This window comes from Danio aesculapii, chromosome 23 (assembly GCF_903798145.1).
Source record: "Danio aesculapii chromosome 23, fDanAes4.1, whole genome shotgun sequence".
In the NCBI taxonomy this organism is placed as follows: domain Eukaryota; kingdom Metazoa; phylum Chordata; class Actinopteri; order Cypriniformes; family Danionidae; genus Danio; species Danio aesculapii.
The window spans coordinates 36832646-36848635 of record NC_079457.1 but is presented as its reverse complement, the minus strand read 5'-3'; the positions used below and the strand labels follow the sequence as shown (position 1 = coordinate 36848635).

At 35.5% G+C, this 15990-nt stretch overlaps 1 long non-coding RNA gene across 1 annotated transcript; it reads left to right on the top strand.

Annotated features, from left to right (window-relative positions):
* Positions 1 to 84: 84 nt before the first annotated feature.
* Positions 85 to 5622, top strand: LOC130217600 (uncharacterized). The gene is made up of 3 exons (XR_008835878.1): positions 85 to 254; positions 1321 to 1415; positions 5406 to 5622. It is a non-coding gene; the product is annotated as an uncharacterized LOC130217600 (long non-coding RNA).
* The last annotated feature ends 10368 nt before the right edge of the window (positions 5623 to 15990 follow it).

Here is a 15990-nt window from a genome sequence, read left to right as displayed (position 1 = left end):
TAACAGTCGCAAAGAGATTTATTGAATTGAAACCGATAAAATATCAAACATCAAAATAACTTTACAGCATGCACTGTTTTTTTTAATATTGTAGGAAAGAACACTAATTATTATTTTAGCATAATTATTTTTGTGGAATTTTAAAGAGACTCTGAGTTTGTTTAAAGACTTTGTATAAACTTTCAACAGGTGCTGCAATTGGCTCGAATCGGAGGAAAGGATGTGAGGGACTGCGTATATAAAGTCCTTGACAGGTAAGCTTTAAAGTATTAGCGGTACACGGACCATGTAATAACACAATCAAAATTACTCATTCATTCATTAATTTATTCATTCATTTTCTCCACATATAGTGTACTTAAAGTGTTCACACAGAACATGAAAAAAGTAATTAATTAATCACTTACCCTCGTGTCGTTCCAATTCCCTGAGACAGCAAGGTAGCCCAACTCAAAGTCCAGAGGTTCACCAAAAATATCTTCAAAGTAGTTCACGTGTCTTTCGTTTAGAATATTTTTAGGCTACGAGAATGTTTTTTTTCTGGACGTTAAACAAAAACAACGACTTCATTTAACAGTTTTATCTTCTCAGTGCCACTGTAGGCGTTCACATATCTTGCTTGGTCGCATGGCCGGCGCCTCTGACGTATCACCTTGGATGTTTGTGCACGCTTATCCAGGGTCGGAGGGTACCTCAAACTCATATTGTATGCTAGCCTCACCTTGAACATTTCTTAACATTAGGCCTGAGTAACACAAGTAGTATTTGCAAAATGCCCCTTGTACTGTAATGGTGACAAACTATACTGTTGTAAAACAACTCCTCCAGGAAAAATAGTTTTGAACAAGACTTGACTGTTTAAGATGAAAGAACGAATTGTTTATTTTTCTGTGCTAGTGTTGTAAGGAATAAGGGATAGTTTAAAAAATCATATGTATTCATCTCTTGCTGTTGTCTGTGGGCCAGAATTGACTGAAAATCTGCAACTGTTGGTTTAGGCCTATATTATTTTCATAACGTTCATTACTCCAATAAGGCAAGCAGCAAAAATTAAATTACAATGTACAAACACTGGCCCAACTTGGTGTAAATTAGTATGAAAAACTCCCAAATATTAAGATGCATAATTCATTGCTTTCCTTAAAAACGTTGTTATCAGTGTGAGAAAGGGAACTCCAACTCCAAACAATTCACCAATGCAATTTCATTATTTACTTATTATTATTTATTCATTTATTTACTAATTTACTATATAAGGACCACAAGAATCGCTTAACACCATAATCAGTGAATAATACAAATTTGTACTCATCTCTACAGGCTCTTCAGTAATCGTCTCATGTCCCATTTCAACATGAAGGGAAAGGGGGACAAGGTGGCCCTTGAGACCTCCAACATTTACAGAGCAATGAAAGGTATGCACACATTGGTAGTTTGCAAAAAATTATACAAAATATACACAAACAAATATGTTGCTTCAAATCATTATGGACATTAAAACAAATAAAATAAATACAATTAAAAAATAAGGTTTTAAATAATTAAACTAATAATGTGTCCTCCTGTGAAACACATGGCTGATTATTCTATAAGGTTGTTATTATTTGATAAGTTATTTATTTTACATTTCAAGTAAAAAATATTAGCCCTCCTGTGAGAATTTAATTATTCAAAAAATATTTCCCAAGATGCTCAACAGAGAATTTTTTCAAAGCATTTTAAAAATAATTGTTTTAATAACAAATTTCTTTTGTCGTTTCCACAGTGACAGTGCGTAGTATTTTACTATAGATTATGCCATTTTTACAGGACTTTATTACTGTGTGTGTGTATATCAGAGGTGGCATTAGACTTCCTCATTGGGGTTGTAATAATTTATAATATATTCATTCATTCATTCATTCATTCATTCATTCATTTATTCATTCATTCATTATTTTCTTAATGGCTTATTCCCTTTATTAATCTGGGGTTGCCACAGCGGAATGAAACGCCAACTCTTCCAGCATACTGATTTGCCTGTGATATCAGGCATTTGTCGCCGATTTCTCAAAACCTGTCAGCGAGTCAAAATCGGGGCTAAAATCATGCAGTCTGAACTAGGCATTATCTGCAGTGATCTTTTGTCTGACCTGTCTATACTGTTTATGTTGTTTTGCTGCCTGCCCCGACCTCTTTGACTGTGACTTTTACTATTCTTTTGGATACCTTCATGCTACCATTTGCACCTGTTTTGACCATTGCCTGCCTGACTAATCTTTAATTAACTGCATTTGGATCCGCACCTCTGTTAACATTAGTTTTATTTCAGCTGATTTCATCCAGCTATGACTGAATCAGATGTAGTTTTGCGTTTCTTCTCAGTTATTCTGCTTGTTAACAGCAGACTGTAATTGTATTGCTAAATTGTTTTATGCATGTTGATTTTCAATAATAAAAAAAATCCAATCTTTGTATCTTGTGTTTTTAGGAGAACATAATAAGACAAATTTCTGATTAAAGAATTGAGATTAAGTTCAACAGCAAATAAAAAAGTTTTTGTTTAACAAAATAAATTAATCACTGAATAAACAAATATTTTTAGCTTTTTTATTTTTTATTTTATTTAACTTTTATTTAAATTTTTACAGTGATCATTTACTTAATTTTAAGACAATATGTGTCCTCACTTTTTAAAGTTAACGTTAACTAAATGCTTTAAAAGCAAAGTGGTCTTAAAACTAACTTTTCAAAAGTAACTTCAACTAATCTTTTTTGAAGCAAATTTATTCATTTTTAACTTACTTACAACTTACTGATCGCCAAATATCCTAAAGAAAAAGTGTACTTGCTGCTTTATAGAAACCACAGTAGGCCTTTCACTTCGTTTAATTCTCAAAGAATGTGTTGACGATTTCGAAACTCGCCAATTAAAACCCCTATATCAGCAGCTCTCTGACACTCAGATCGTGGGATCAGGAGTGAATAAACGATTTTTTTTTTTTCGATTAATTCTGCCTACCAGAACCAGCCGTTCAGCACCGCCGCCAGTTTGATGATGCGCCTGGTGTTTATCAAGTGTTTATGTTGTAGCTTATTTCTTTGAATATTTATTTTGAAGCAGTATAGCCTACATTTATTTACATTTAATTTAAAATAAAAAAAATTAAGTTGTCATTTTTTTTTTTTTTGCCTGAGCACTGTCTTTTTATTTACCACGCGTCTATAAATAACGTATTTATGCGTCTATAAATAACAAGTTGGACAAAATACAGGCAAGCAACATTCAAACTAAATAAAAATACACTATTTAAAAAATGGCTAAAACAGTTTGTCTTCAGATGGAGCAAATATGGTGCGCTTTGAGGCAAGTCTGTCAACCTATTTTTATTTTAAATTTGGTTTGGTTTTAATGAATTGTTAAAGCTATCCTATAAAGGATTTAATGGATTATAGTACTATAATGTTTGTATTGGTCATTTAAATCAAATTGAACAATATATTAATTAGGTTAATGGTCGAATTTAAACAATTTACAAATAACCCAAATTGTTTAGGCTGTGCTCAGTGGCAAGCCAAAATGAGTTTAGTTTATTATTTATTATCTTTATTCTTCCAGCAATTTTCTGAATAAATTTCACTAATTAAAATGACCACTGGACACGCGATTTTAGTGCTGAAATTAAGTTTAGAAAGCGTTCCTGGCATATTGTGGTAAAATGACTTGAATAAATTAATCAGAATGAAACTGTAATGGCATGATGGATGATTTTGACAATTAATTTCTCCTTAAATGGTATTCGTTCTTGTTTATTTTGAAGATAACTGACGACAAAAAACGTAATAAAATTAATATACAAATTATAGTAAACGAAATTTGTTCTAATAAGAGAATTTTTTTCAATAGAAATATAAAATTATAAAAATTATTACCACCCCCGTATAGAAAAACAAACGAAAAACCAGTAAAAGCATATAAAGCATACACACGTATTATTAAACTAAATAAAAACAAGAAACAACAGTTACCCCTGCATAAGCAAGGGCTAGCTTTGATGCATCGCCTGTCACACTCTATTTATTTATTTATTTAAAAATATGGTTTTGAACCAGAATTCTAGAATGGCTAGTTCTGTTTTCAAATAAGACGTCATATTGTCACATCATATTTGTATTTAAAGCTTCTACTGAGATATAAGAATAAAGCATTGAATGTCTGTCATAATATTTTTTAAGTCATTTATTACCCTGAAAGTGTAATCTGTTTGGCAATGTAGCCTCTAAATGTGTGTATGAGTTACAAGACTGCCGGCGCACCTCACTTTCGATTTACAATCGGGAGAGCAAGTTACTTTTCGCGGAACTTATTACTGCAGACATATCTAAAGTAAAGTATTTTTTCCTATCATAAAGTTATGTTTATGTAAGCAGGAAGTTGTTGGGAACAGAGGCACGCATATTCAAATACATGGGGAAAGTAAGACACTGAAATGCATGCGGTAATTCTGACCGCGGTAGTTCAAGGTAGAAATAATCAGAACTCTTTTGTGTTTTGTAATTTTAATAAAATAACAATGTTAGAATTACATGTGTACATTTAGGGAAAATCAGGGTATTGATGTGTGGGTTTTTAATAAGTATACTTAATAATACATACTGTTATAATAAATATTTAGAAGCCACAGGGGATAGTTGGTTCGCAAAACCATTCCAACCATGTGTGCAAAATCTCGTTGTTAAAATAATTATAAACATTATTATATCCATTTAATATTTCTTGCTTTTCTGTTAAAATGACTAAGAACATTTAAATTTTTAGTAAATCATCACTTATTTAATCTTTTTATTGTCTTTGAGTATCTTAATTCAATTTAGTGTGGGTCTAAATAAAATTGTGCCAAGTAAATTTATATAGTAAATTTATATAATACATTTAGCTGTAATAAAGGATTTGGCTGTGTAGAGTATGGCCTGTCGCAATCTTGCAAAAAAAAACTTTTGTCATGGAACATTCAAATATAGTAAAAAAAAAAATAATAATAATAAAAAAAAATGCGAGTCAGGGAGCTGCAGTGCAGGGTTTTAATTCCTTTCCTTTCCAGTTTAGCTTTAGTTTCAATTTCGTCCTCACAAGTAGGTGTATACAGGGAGAATATTTACAACATACACCGAGCTCAGCATCTGTTGAGATTCAACCACGATCTCTTAATCAGTGAAATCTACACATTTTTACTTTCCTTCTTCAGATTCTTACTGTAAAAAAATAGAGCCCAATGAGTATATTCGGCGATTATGATGTAATGGTTATGCCAACAACAGATTCAAACAGTGCTATTGTCTATATGAAAACATGTACTTGATAAATGGCTTTAAGCTATTTTTTGTTGTTGTAACTTATTTATAAGTTTCTGTCTTTTAAATTACAGCTGCAGTAATGAAATGGAGCAAGGATGCTACAGAAGAAAATATAAAAAATCATGCATCCGAGCACCTGAAGCATGCACCAGCAAGAAAGGGAGGAGCCGGACACAGAAAATAATTTTTCTGTGCAATACTTCCAAAAAAATCCTTCATCTGAGAGTTTAAATATTAATTTTTCGGCTGAACTGTCCCTTTAATGCAAGTTTCTGGTCTTATTGTGAATTGGATTGTTTTTTATTTAAATAAATATGTTTCAATTTAATGTGCACTGTCTGTTTATTTGTCCTGTGGGTGTTAAAGTCATTCAAAAGAATCACAAAAATACATAATACAAATAAATAAAAGTAAATAGAGAAAAAAGACGTCAAAAATACTGCGAAAGGACGTCAAAAAGACGGCGAAAAGACGTCGAAAGGACGTAGAAAAAAGACGTCGAAAAGACGTCAATAAAAGACGTCATAAAAACTTTCATTCTGGCTCTTCAGAGGACGTAATTTCAACGTCAGACAGAGACGTAGAAAATACGTCTTTTGGACGTAACTTTGCTTGGTGGGTATAGGCTGTATTGTGTTGTTTTATCAACGAAAGTTAAACAACAAACATGTTCGTTTGTACGGATATTTAGCATAATACTTTGGTCTTTTTTGATTTCTTATTTTTTACATGAAATGTAAATTAACTTAGGTAGGCTACTTGGGTATAGGGGCGTAATTTGTTGGTAGTATACCGAGGAATGCTTAGACAGTGAATATTGTCATCATTATTTAAAAAAATTATAAATAAATAAATAAATAAATAAAACACCTTACGGAAAGGATGAAGTAAAGGATAAGCATGCTCTTAATCATTCTTCATAATCTGATTCATAGCTATAACTGCAATAAACTTATATTGCGCCGACAAGAACAAGCTCTAAAAGGTAAAGTCTAAAGCCAGAGGAGTTATTGATATTAATGTTAGTTGTTAATATGATCGTAAACACTGCGTTGTATAATTAACGCCGTCATTGTGTCGTGTCTGCGATTTTTTTTTTCTCGTTGAAGAACAGAAAATTCATTTTATCGCCGTCTTCCCAGCCAGGTTTTCATGCACAGTTTCCGTTTTTGTTTCTTCTCAAACAATAAAGTTTCGCTATAGCAGGCCCGGCGGCAGGATATCATAAATGAGGGCGCAAGGGCGATATTTTTATATGACGTGCTAAAATTGAAAAATGAAATTTACATGAAGAGCTTTATTAGTGAAAAGCTACGGAGCGCAACGAAATGGGCTATAAGCTATATTTGCTCTTATGTGCTGAAATACTTAACACTTTTCTTAAGACCACAGAATAATATGCAACATCTAAATGTCATATAGCCAATAAGGAAAAATTAACATGTTTCAGGTCTCTCCAGTGCATTTGGACTGAATATTTGACTGTCTCTTACTGGATGTCTCCAGTAACTCTATAAACATAGAGGCACAAGCAGACTGTAGAATTCATTCATTAATTCTTTCTTTTATTTATTTATTGTCAACCAAATATAAATATAAATTAATATGTGTGTGTGTGTGTGTGTGTGTGTGTGTGTGTGTGTGTGTGTGTGTGTGTGTGTGTGTGTGTGTGTGTGTGTGTGTGTGTGTGTGTGTGATTGCAGCAGACTGAAGAAGTTGTGCATTGGGTGGGTGGCATCTGCTGTTATGCAGAGGGCTCTACGGGTAAGACGTGTGCTGTAAATGTCCTGAAGGGAGGGGAGAGAGACACCAACGATCTTCTCAGCTGTTCTCACTATGCATTGAAGTGTTTTCCTGCAGAAAATCCAAGGTTCCATACCACACAGTGATGCAGCTGGTCAGGATGCTCTCAATAGTGCCTCTGTTTGAAGGTGTACATGATTGGGGCTGGTGCTCTTGCTCTTTTGAGTGGCAGCCTGTTTGAACATATCCCAGTCTGTGGTATTGAAGCAGTCTTGTAAAGCCTCTGAAGAACCTTCTGGCCACACTTGTATCTCCTTGCAAACCGGTTTGGTGACTTTAACAATCGGTCTGTAAGCAGGCATTAGCATGACAGTTAAGTGGTCCACCAAGGTGGGGGAGGGGGGAGGCTTTGTAAGCTCCTCTCTGTGTGGTGTAAAAGTCCAGTGTGTTATTGCCCCGTGTTGGAAAGTCTATGTGTTGTTGTATTTTGGAAACACACTCTTTAGGTCTGCATGGTTAAAGTCCCCTGCCAGGATGAGAAAAGCATCGGGGTGGGCTGTCTGCTGCTCACTAATGTGCAGTTTCCGTAAACACAAAAGCACAACAGTCCTTTACAGTCCTATGTGATGAACGAAGTAGACGGATGTAGTCCAGTTTGTTGTCTAGCGAGCGTACGTTCGCTAGAATGATGGAGGGGATTGCGGGTTTGTGGGGGTTAGCCGCTAGCCTTGTTCGGATACCCCCGCGCTTACCCCTCTTCTGCTTCCTCTCGCGCCGCTTGAAGCGCCTCCATTGTGGGCGAGGTGGTGAGGTGGGGGTCGGAGGATGGGTACGCATCCGGAGCAAGCCGAAATCTTGCAGCTCACCAGTGTCCGCGGAGTTTAACTTGTGAAGTTTGTTTCTACCGATGTCGAGCAGAAATGTTCGACTATATGCGCGCTTAAGGACAGATAAACGTGACGTTGACGCACAATAACACGGCGACGTACAAGACGAGGAACACAAAAACACATTAATAACATATTAATAAATAATACCAAGTTTTAACACATCTGCTACATTCCAGTGGAGCCTCCGTTGCGCTCTACCACAGCTGGCAAAACTTTCTGAAGGTGGTTTAAGCACCAAATAAGTGTTTTAAATTATGTTAGTCTCCTTATTTCTTTCCGTTTTATTTTAAATATTATAAATGTTTAAAGTTTTAGGTAAAGACGTCAAAATATGCCCACACATGCAAGCTAAACTAGATCATATCTGAGTCATCATGCTTTATTACCCAACCAAAATCAGCGAGGAAAAAATAAATGTTTTAAATTAAATTATATTTAAATGTTAAATTAAATAAAAAAATGAATTTAAAATTTAAATGCCATTTAAAAATAGTTGCTAAAATTAATGTGTTACTTACTTACATTTTTAGGCATTAGCCAAACAGAAAGCCTGTCTACGGTAAATCCACACGCACTAAATAGCCTACCTTTTTCTTTTATAACACTGTAAACATAACTTCGCAGGTCGATCACCTTCCAACGCAAAAGGCATTTTTAAGTGTCCTAACTTGACTGCTGCTGTAGAATGGGATGTTTTTTTACATAACTTTAAACGTGTGCTTTAGCTATGTCAAAATGAAAGCAAATTTTTTAAGGGCTCTGCGTTTTGTCAATTGTATAGCTTTAATAATAATAATAATAATAATGGATATAACAAATTATAATATTATAGTATAGACATTTTTACTAGGCTACTTTAATATTAATCCCTAACTGAAAAACGAATGTGAAAATGACTGGCAGCTGTGCTAAAATTAATATAATGGCAAATTTCTTCTGCGTTTTTTCCTTTTATAGCTCAATAGTTTTATTCAAAGAATATAGTTCTCTCTTCAACTTTCAGGTTTGAGGTGGGGGAAGAAATGGCAGAGGCAATTCAAATGTACCATCTCTAAATTAAAAAAGGCCACTTACGCGGCATCTGTGTGTAAAGATTATTACCTTATTTTTATTTTATTCTTATTATTTATTTATTCATTCATTCATTCGTCATTCATTTTCTTTTTGGCTTAGTCCCTTTATTAGTCTGTAATTGCCACAGCAGAATGAACCGTCAACTTATCCAGCATATGTTTTACGCAGAGGATGCCAGGAGGGCCAGCTGGGGCTTCGGGACGGAGTGAAAGGAGAGGCAGGACTTTGCCCCGAGTCTGGGAAAGATGGCTTGCCGTCATTACACTAGTTTTCCGATGGCACACGAGTTACATGCGCCAAACACATGAACAAATAAATTAACAAATAAGGGAAAGAAAACATCTAGCCTTATAGGCTGAGTTCTTTTTGATTATAATCGCCGTTAAGTTTCCATTTTAAATGTAAGGCTGTTGCAAAAAATAATAAAATTGCTTAAAATAATACAATTTTAATTTATAAGTGACTTTGCTGCGTCCCCCTTGATGTTTCAATAACGCATAATAATCTATACACCATATTAAAGACACTTAAATAGACATGATTTCGGCCTCACTGATGCCCATTAACTCCTGACAGACAAGCTTTTGGTTATGAGAAGGGGGAAGGGGTCTCCACTATTAAGTGTTTTTCACAAACATGAATACACAAAATCCAAAACTCCTATAGGACGGATGGCGTAACAAAACCCATGCGTTTAAAAACGAAACCGCATTAAATATGGGGCCTTATGAAAATGAATGTTTTTATCTTTTGAACGGTGACGGCATAATATCATGGTATTACTTTCAATAGCAAAATAAAAAACATCTCAAGGAAGAACGGACAAAAGAAAGTTTCACTTCTATCACTCTTTAAAAGTTTTGGTTTGGTTCATTGTAAATGCTCAGTCTCGTTATGAACTGATCTTCATTTCTCTGTGTTGGTGGAATAAAGCAGGCGAGTCAGCCGCACCAATTTATGAGCAGACAGAGCAGGATTCTCATGATGACCACCAGCGCAATTCCGCTCTTTGTTATGAGTCGTAGTTTCAGTGTAAACTTAGTAAAGGTGAGTTTCTTTGGCGATGATGTGTACAGTGTTAGATTTTATATTTAGCGGACATTTGCGCTGAACACGCGGTGAATGCAACGCATCAAGATTCGGGCACCTTCTCCGAAAACACTCGATTGATCTCAGCTGGTGGATCAACATTTACCTCATGTTATGATCGCTGTCATCTGCGCCATTATTATTATTATAACTTTAGGGGAGGTTTGCAAACCTGTGCACTTTTCACTCTTCAGCCGTTTGTATTTCCTGCAGTAACAAAAGCTCCCTGTTCATTATATTCAGACACACAAATGCTCCCAAATATATTATGAGGGCGCATAGATTAAATTTCGGGCGCTCATGCGACCAAAATGGTTGCAATTTCGAGCCCTGTAGTATAAGGACATGTATTCAGACCACAACTGAACGTTTGAAGAAAATTGAATGCCTTATTATTTAGAATTAGCTATTATTGATGTAAATGCAGCCGTTCAAGGCGCATAATTGATTTATTACGGTACTGACGGTATTAGAAAATCCATGTCGTGGCGCAATGTCACACCGGTGATGACTATGACACCGGTGTACCGCCCACCCCTACTACCTGTTATTTAAAATATCTATATTACGCTCCAAGCATTCGCCAAAAAGAAAATATTTCTAAGTAAAAACACAAAACATAGCTGAATAGAGTGTTGCCTGCTTTAGAGGATGGGTTAGTAATTATATTATAACTGGTTATGTTCAGGTCAATGAAATAATACCTTTAATAAATAAAATATGTTCGTAAGAACGTGGTGGGCCAGTGATTCCGTCGCTGTCATCAGTGGTTTAATGAGCTCAGGAGAATTCTGCTTTGCATTTTTCTATGCATTACTAACATCACTAAACCAGACATTTGTTTTATAAGTTAACCAAATATTCGCAGAGATTCAGCAGTTTTTTTTTCTGACGCGTTTGCCAGTCATGCCAGTCAGTGAAAAAAAAGTAACCGTGGCCCTGTTTGCAGGTATTAATATTCGTTTTTTCGTCAATCTGATGCAATTTTTATTATTTATACAGGACGTTAAAATGCAATTAAAAGTTTCAAATCAATTAAACTCAATTTATAAAAAGGCTAGCCTATTTTATGCATTAAATATAACTAATTTCCTTTATTTCTGATTAGACCATGCATTTTAGACTATTTTACAATTGTAATATGTGCATATGCTTTTTTTTTTTAAATAACATTCGTTTAACAAATATTTTAGCACATCGAAAGTAATTAAGTGACCTGTTTTTTTTTTTTATTAAAACCTTTATGCAAAAGGATCAGAGGATAAATTATCGTAGGATAAACGTATCTTATGGAAAAACACCAATTGACGGGCTCTGCTTTCGGTTTTAAAAGAATCAAGCAGCTTTAAAAAATATAATTTGCTGAAGAGAAATGACAGGAAAAAAAGAAAGAAAAAGATAAAATATATAGGGACTGTTAAAAGAACATTTTTCTTTAATATATTCTTTCGACTCCGAAACATCAGCTAAGATTATGATGAATGACGGAGTTTCTCTATTGCCTGCTTCAGCAGTTGTCCCGGTCCCGCTGGTTATGAACGAGGAGGCGGAGAGAATGCGCTGTTTAGTTTCGGCTTGATATATTTAAATAAAAACTAACACCGAACTGCTTTTAACGCTCAAAAAGTTAAACTAAAATGCACAATTCTTGTTGGTTGCACCCGCGGGATGCACAATGAACCAAACGCGGCATTATTTTAATTCTATATTCGTGAAGAATGAGCCATGAGATTGAGATTTTTGAAGGTGCTCTCTAGCGGCGAAGTTCCTGGCAGAGTAGCGAGTGAAAAAATGTGCATAAAGAAATTGGACAAGAGGAATAACATTTTAAATTATATAACAAGCATCGTATTCTTTCTAATCCTCGCCCAGTTTTAATACAAGTTGTGTTTTTTTAATATTTGTGGCTGGGAAGTTTATTAAGAATATATTTATAATTATATATAATTAAATAAATACATAATTATATATATATATATATATATATATATATATATATATATATATATATATATATATATATAGAGAGAGAGAGAGAGAGAGAGAGAGAGAGAGAGAGAGAGAGAGAGAGAGAGAGAGAGAGAGAGAGAGAGTGAGAGAGAGAGAGAGAGAGAGAGAGAGAGAGCTGCTGTAAAGGCTATTTCTTTCCGTTCGCATCCCGTCCCTTTGCGCCCCCTGGCGGCTTTTTCACAAACTGCGGTCTTACACTAAAAACAGAGCAGCATTTATTTCAAACGGCGGCGGTATAAGCCACGGCGGTAATAGCCACTTTGAACTCTCACCTACTGTATGTACAGCGAGCTGACAGGGAAGTGGATGAGGTCACTCGCTACGTTGAAACTGCTATTCTGGAAAATTAAATGGACGTTCTTGGCTGGTGGAAGATGAACGAACAATCCTACCCAAAACTTGCAAAATTAGCCAGATCAGAACTATGCATCTCGGCCTGTAGCAGCAGCAGTGAAAGGGTGTTCGGTGCTGCTGGAGGCACCATCCTGAACGCAGGACTGCGCTAAAGCCATTTACAGTGGATTCAATAATGTTCCTCCACAAAAATATGTAGCCTAATCTTGGTGAGTAAAGGGTTTTTGAATGATAAATAATTTTTAATTAAACATAAAATCGTAATGTAGACAGGCTAATGTTGACATTAGGCCATTCTTTTAATATTCGGCTTCACCGTCACCTTAAGGCCAGATTGTGAAGAGAAGTGGCGAAACAAATCCCGCAGAGCCTTTATCTTAATTTTGGTATTGCCAAATACCCATCATAATTTAGAATTTGTTTTAAGTTAATTTGTTAAGAAAGACTTCTTTTCATTGGTGTGTTGGCCAATTTAAAGGCTGAGTGTATGTACTTAGGCCTAGTGTTGAGATGTTATGATGTTACAGAGCATTTTATTTCTTTGTTCCAACTTTAAAGTGGCCTATGTTTGTTACGAATAAATTATGTTAAAACATATAAATGACTCATTCTCGAAAAAAGGCAAAAGAGCTGTATGCCTATGCATATTTGAATAATGTCAGGCTATAAAGGGGTTACAGAAGCACAGCAGCAAATGGTCAGATTTTGATTGAAGATTACTAAAACAAAGAGATTATTTGTTCACTTAAATGCAACACAGGCTCAATGTGGATACGTACTCCTGTCTACATTTCCGGAGAGTGTGAATTGTGTAGCCAGAGGTATGTATGCTGCATTTTGTCTTCAAAATTAACGCTACTGGGCGGTATGACGCTGCCGATGGGTTCTTTTCACTTTAATGCTACAGGCAGGCTGACAGCTTTACTGTCTTTTCCAGGTGATGTTGGGTCAGGTAGGATGTAAGGTACCTGCGTTTGCATAAATGGGGTGGTATGATGGTATGATGGGTCAGGTAGTATATAAGGTAGCATGCTGTTTGCATAAATAGGGCGGTATGACTCTGCCGATGGGTTCTATTCCTTTTAACGCTACCAGCTAAACACTTACCTCCAGACAGATGACTTTTCCGATGTTATCAGTTTGCCAAGTAGTTCAGCGCATACATCTGTGGCCTCAGAAAATTAATACACAGGACCAGCAAAGATCAGTGGGGTTTACATTTATTCCTTAGAATTCAGGTTAGGAGACTGTTTGTATTTTCAGCAAGGGCTGACACCCCGAACAAAATAAAACATACAAAATAAATAAAATTGCAGTGCTGAAAATGTCTTCTCAGTTATCAACAAACTGTTTACCAGTCAAAAATAAAGATATCACGTAATACAAAGTTCTTTTTGGCTTCTGTGCAATAAACAAATAAATGCAGACTGTGTCTCACTAATAGAAATAATAAGACAGTAGTGGCACTCTAAAAAGAAAACACAACATCTTAGAGCTGCATAAACATTTAGACAATAATATTAATTCTCAACACACATAAAAACTAAACATGTATGAACTAAGTTTTATTCACTTTTTTCCCCCTGGGTTTCCCACTGTGCACTCAAACACCAAAGTTGTAAACAGCTTCATCTGTACATGCAGTTTAACCACATGCAATAACACTCGTTCTCACAGACCAACGCAATCCTGCGTCAATATCCAACTGGATATCATACTTCACTCAAACAGGCGACGATCGCTCGTGCATACAGCAACGCAGTTACTTCTTCATTTTTTGCAGTAGCGCGCATGCTCACATACACATACGTGTGATGACGTCACCTGGGTTTTTTTAAAGTGTCTTGTCTTTATTTTCCTACACCCTTCATAATTTTTATAAATATTTTAACCCATAAATATGTCAACCATCACCTGGTTGCACATCGATGGATTTAGGATGCGGGGCTGAGTTGACCGCGATGACGGAGTTTGGGTCTGACAAAGTACCCAGGTGAAACAAAACAAAAATAAAGAAAGAAAGAAACAACTATATGAAAACATGGTGTATTCACATGTTTTTCTTTTTTTAGATTGCATTTAAAAACACTATCGGTTGGGTTTAGGGAGGGTGGGGGATCAGTTGGTCAGTCAGTCGACAGCAAGCTGGCTTAGTCGGCTTAAATGTATAGTGCAATGTGAGAAGAGGACACGTGAGAGACATTTGAGATCATAAAAAAGCATACACAGTGGCCTCTGGTGAATTAGCAAAAACAAAAACTGAGAGGTACCTCCATTTATGTATTTCGCTGTCCCCAGAAATGTAGACCGGTTACGTATCTGCTATAGGCCTAGGTTGCCTAAATAACAGCAATGTGCTCTAGCAAAATAAATAATGTAAATTTAGATTTCAGCTGCTATTTGTAACCAAAACACATTATTATTATTTTATTTATTTTATTTTTTAACTAAAAAAGCATCTTATTGTACTCTTCTTGTAAAAAAAAAACGTCAAAATGTGAACATGTGCACTAAAATGATATTCACAAAAAAAAAAAACATAAATAGAATCAGACAAATACATTTAATCTGACAAATATTCAGATAAAATGCAGACGAAGAGTAACAATTTTCACAAAAAACAGAGAAAGCAACTATTATGAGTATTGTGTGTTCAAGTCAAGTCAAGTCGAAAAGAAAAGTTTGAGAAAAGAGTTTCCTAGTCTAATATTGAAAAACCTGGCAGATGCAATGAAACTCATAGTTACCAAAAGAACTGTGCTGAAGTTTCTCATTTTTTTCAATGCCTCTGACTCTGCGATTTATGTTCAACATTGACTGTGAAATACAAAGGTGAATTGAGATCCCAGTGAGTGGTTCGTGAGCTGCCAGTGCCACCTTTATCATTCCAAACACACCTTCCCGCCGTCCTTCAGTCAAACCAGCTCAATGGCAGCCAAAAAATTGTCACTTGGCACTGGTGACCATAGGGACTGATGTCTTTCTCATTGAATTCCTATGAAGTCCTCTAGATGTCCATTAGCAAGAACTTCAGCTCATATTAAAAGCAGGGCCACCTGACAGCTAATCCAGCACCTCTAATCTTTTCTCCAAACCATCATCCGTCCCTTTCCTCGATCTCTAAAGCTTTCTTTCCTCCTCTTTTACCTTTGTCTGCTGTGGTCTAATTTCTATTTTCAGGTCTCCTCTGCTTCTCTGTAAGTAGGCCTGCTGTAGGGAGATTCATGTCTGCTCTACTGAGGTCTCAGGTCTATAATTCTCAGTTTAACCTCGTACAGGACAGTGCAAATTCACATTTCTACTGGGTCAAAGCTAAATTGGCATGACTGTTATACAAATTGCTTCTTGATGTTACAAAAGAAGTCATACTTCAATAGGAATCTATCCACTTTTTCTTACATATTTGTGGGTAAAGATGTGGGTCAAAGACAAAATGTTTTTTAAGCACCAAAAGAGTGGAAGTATTATATATTCACACCTTCTGAATATATTCTTG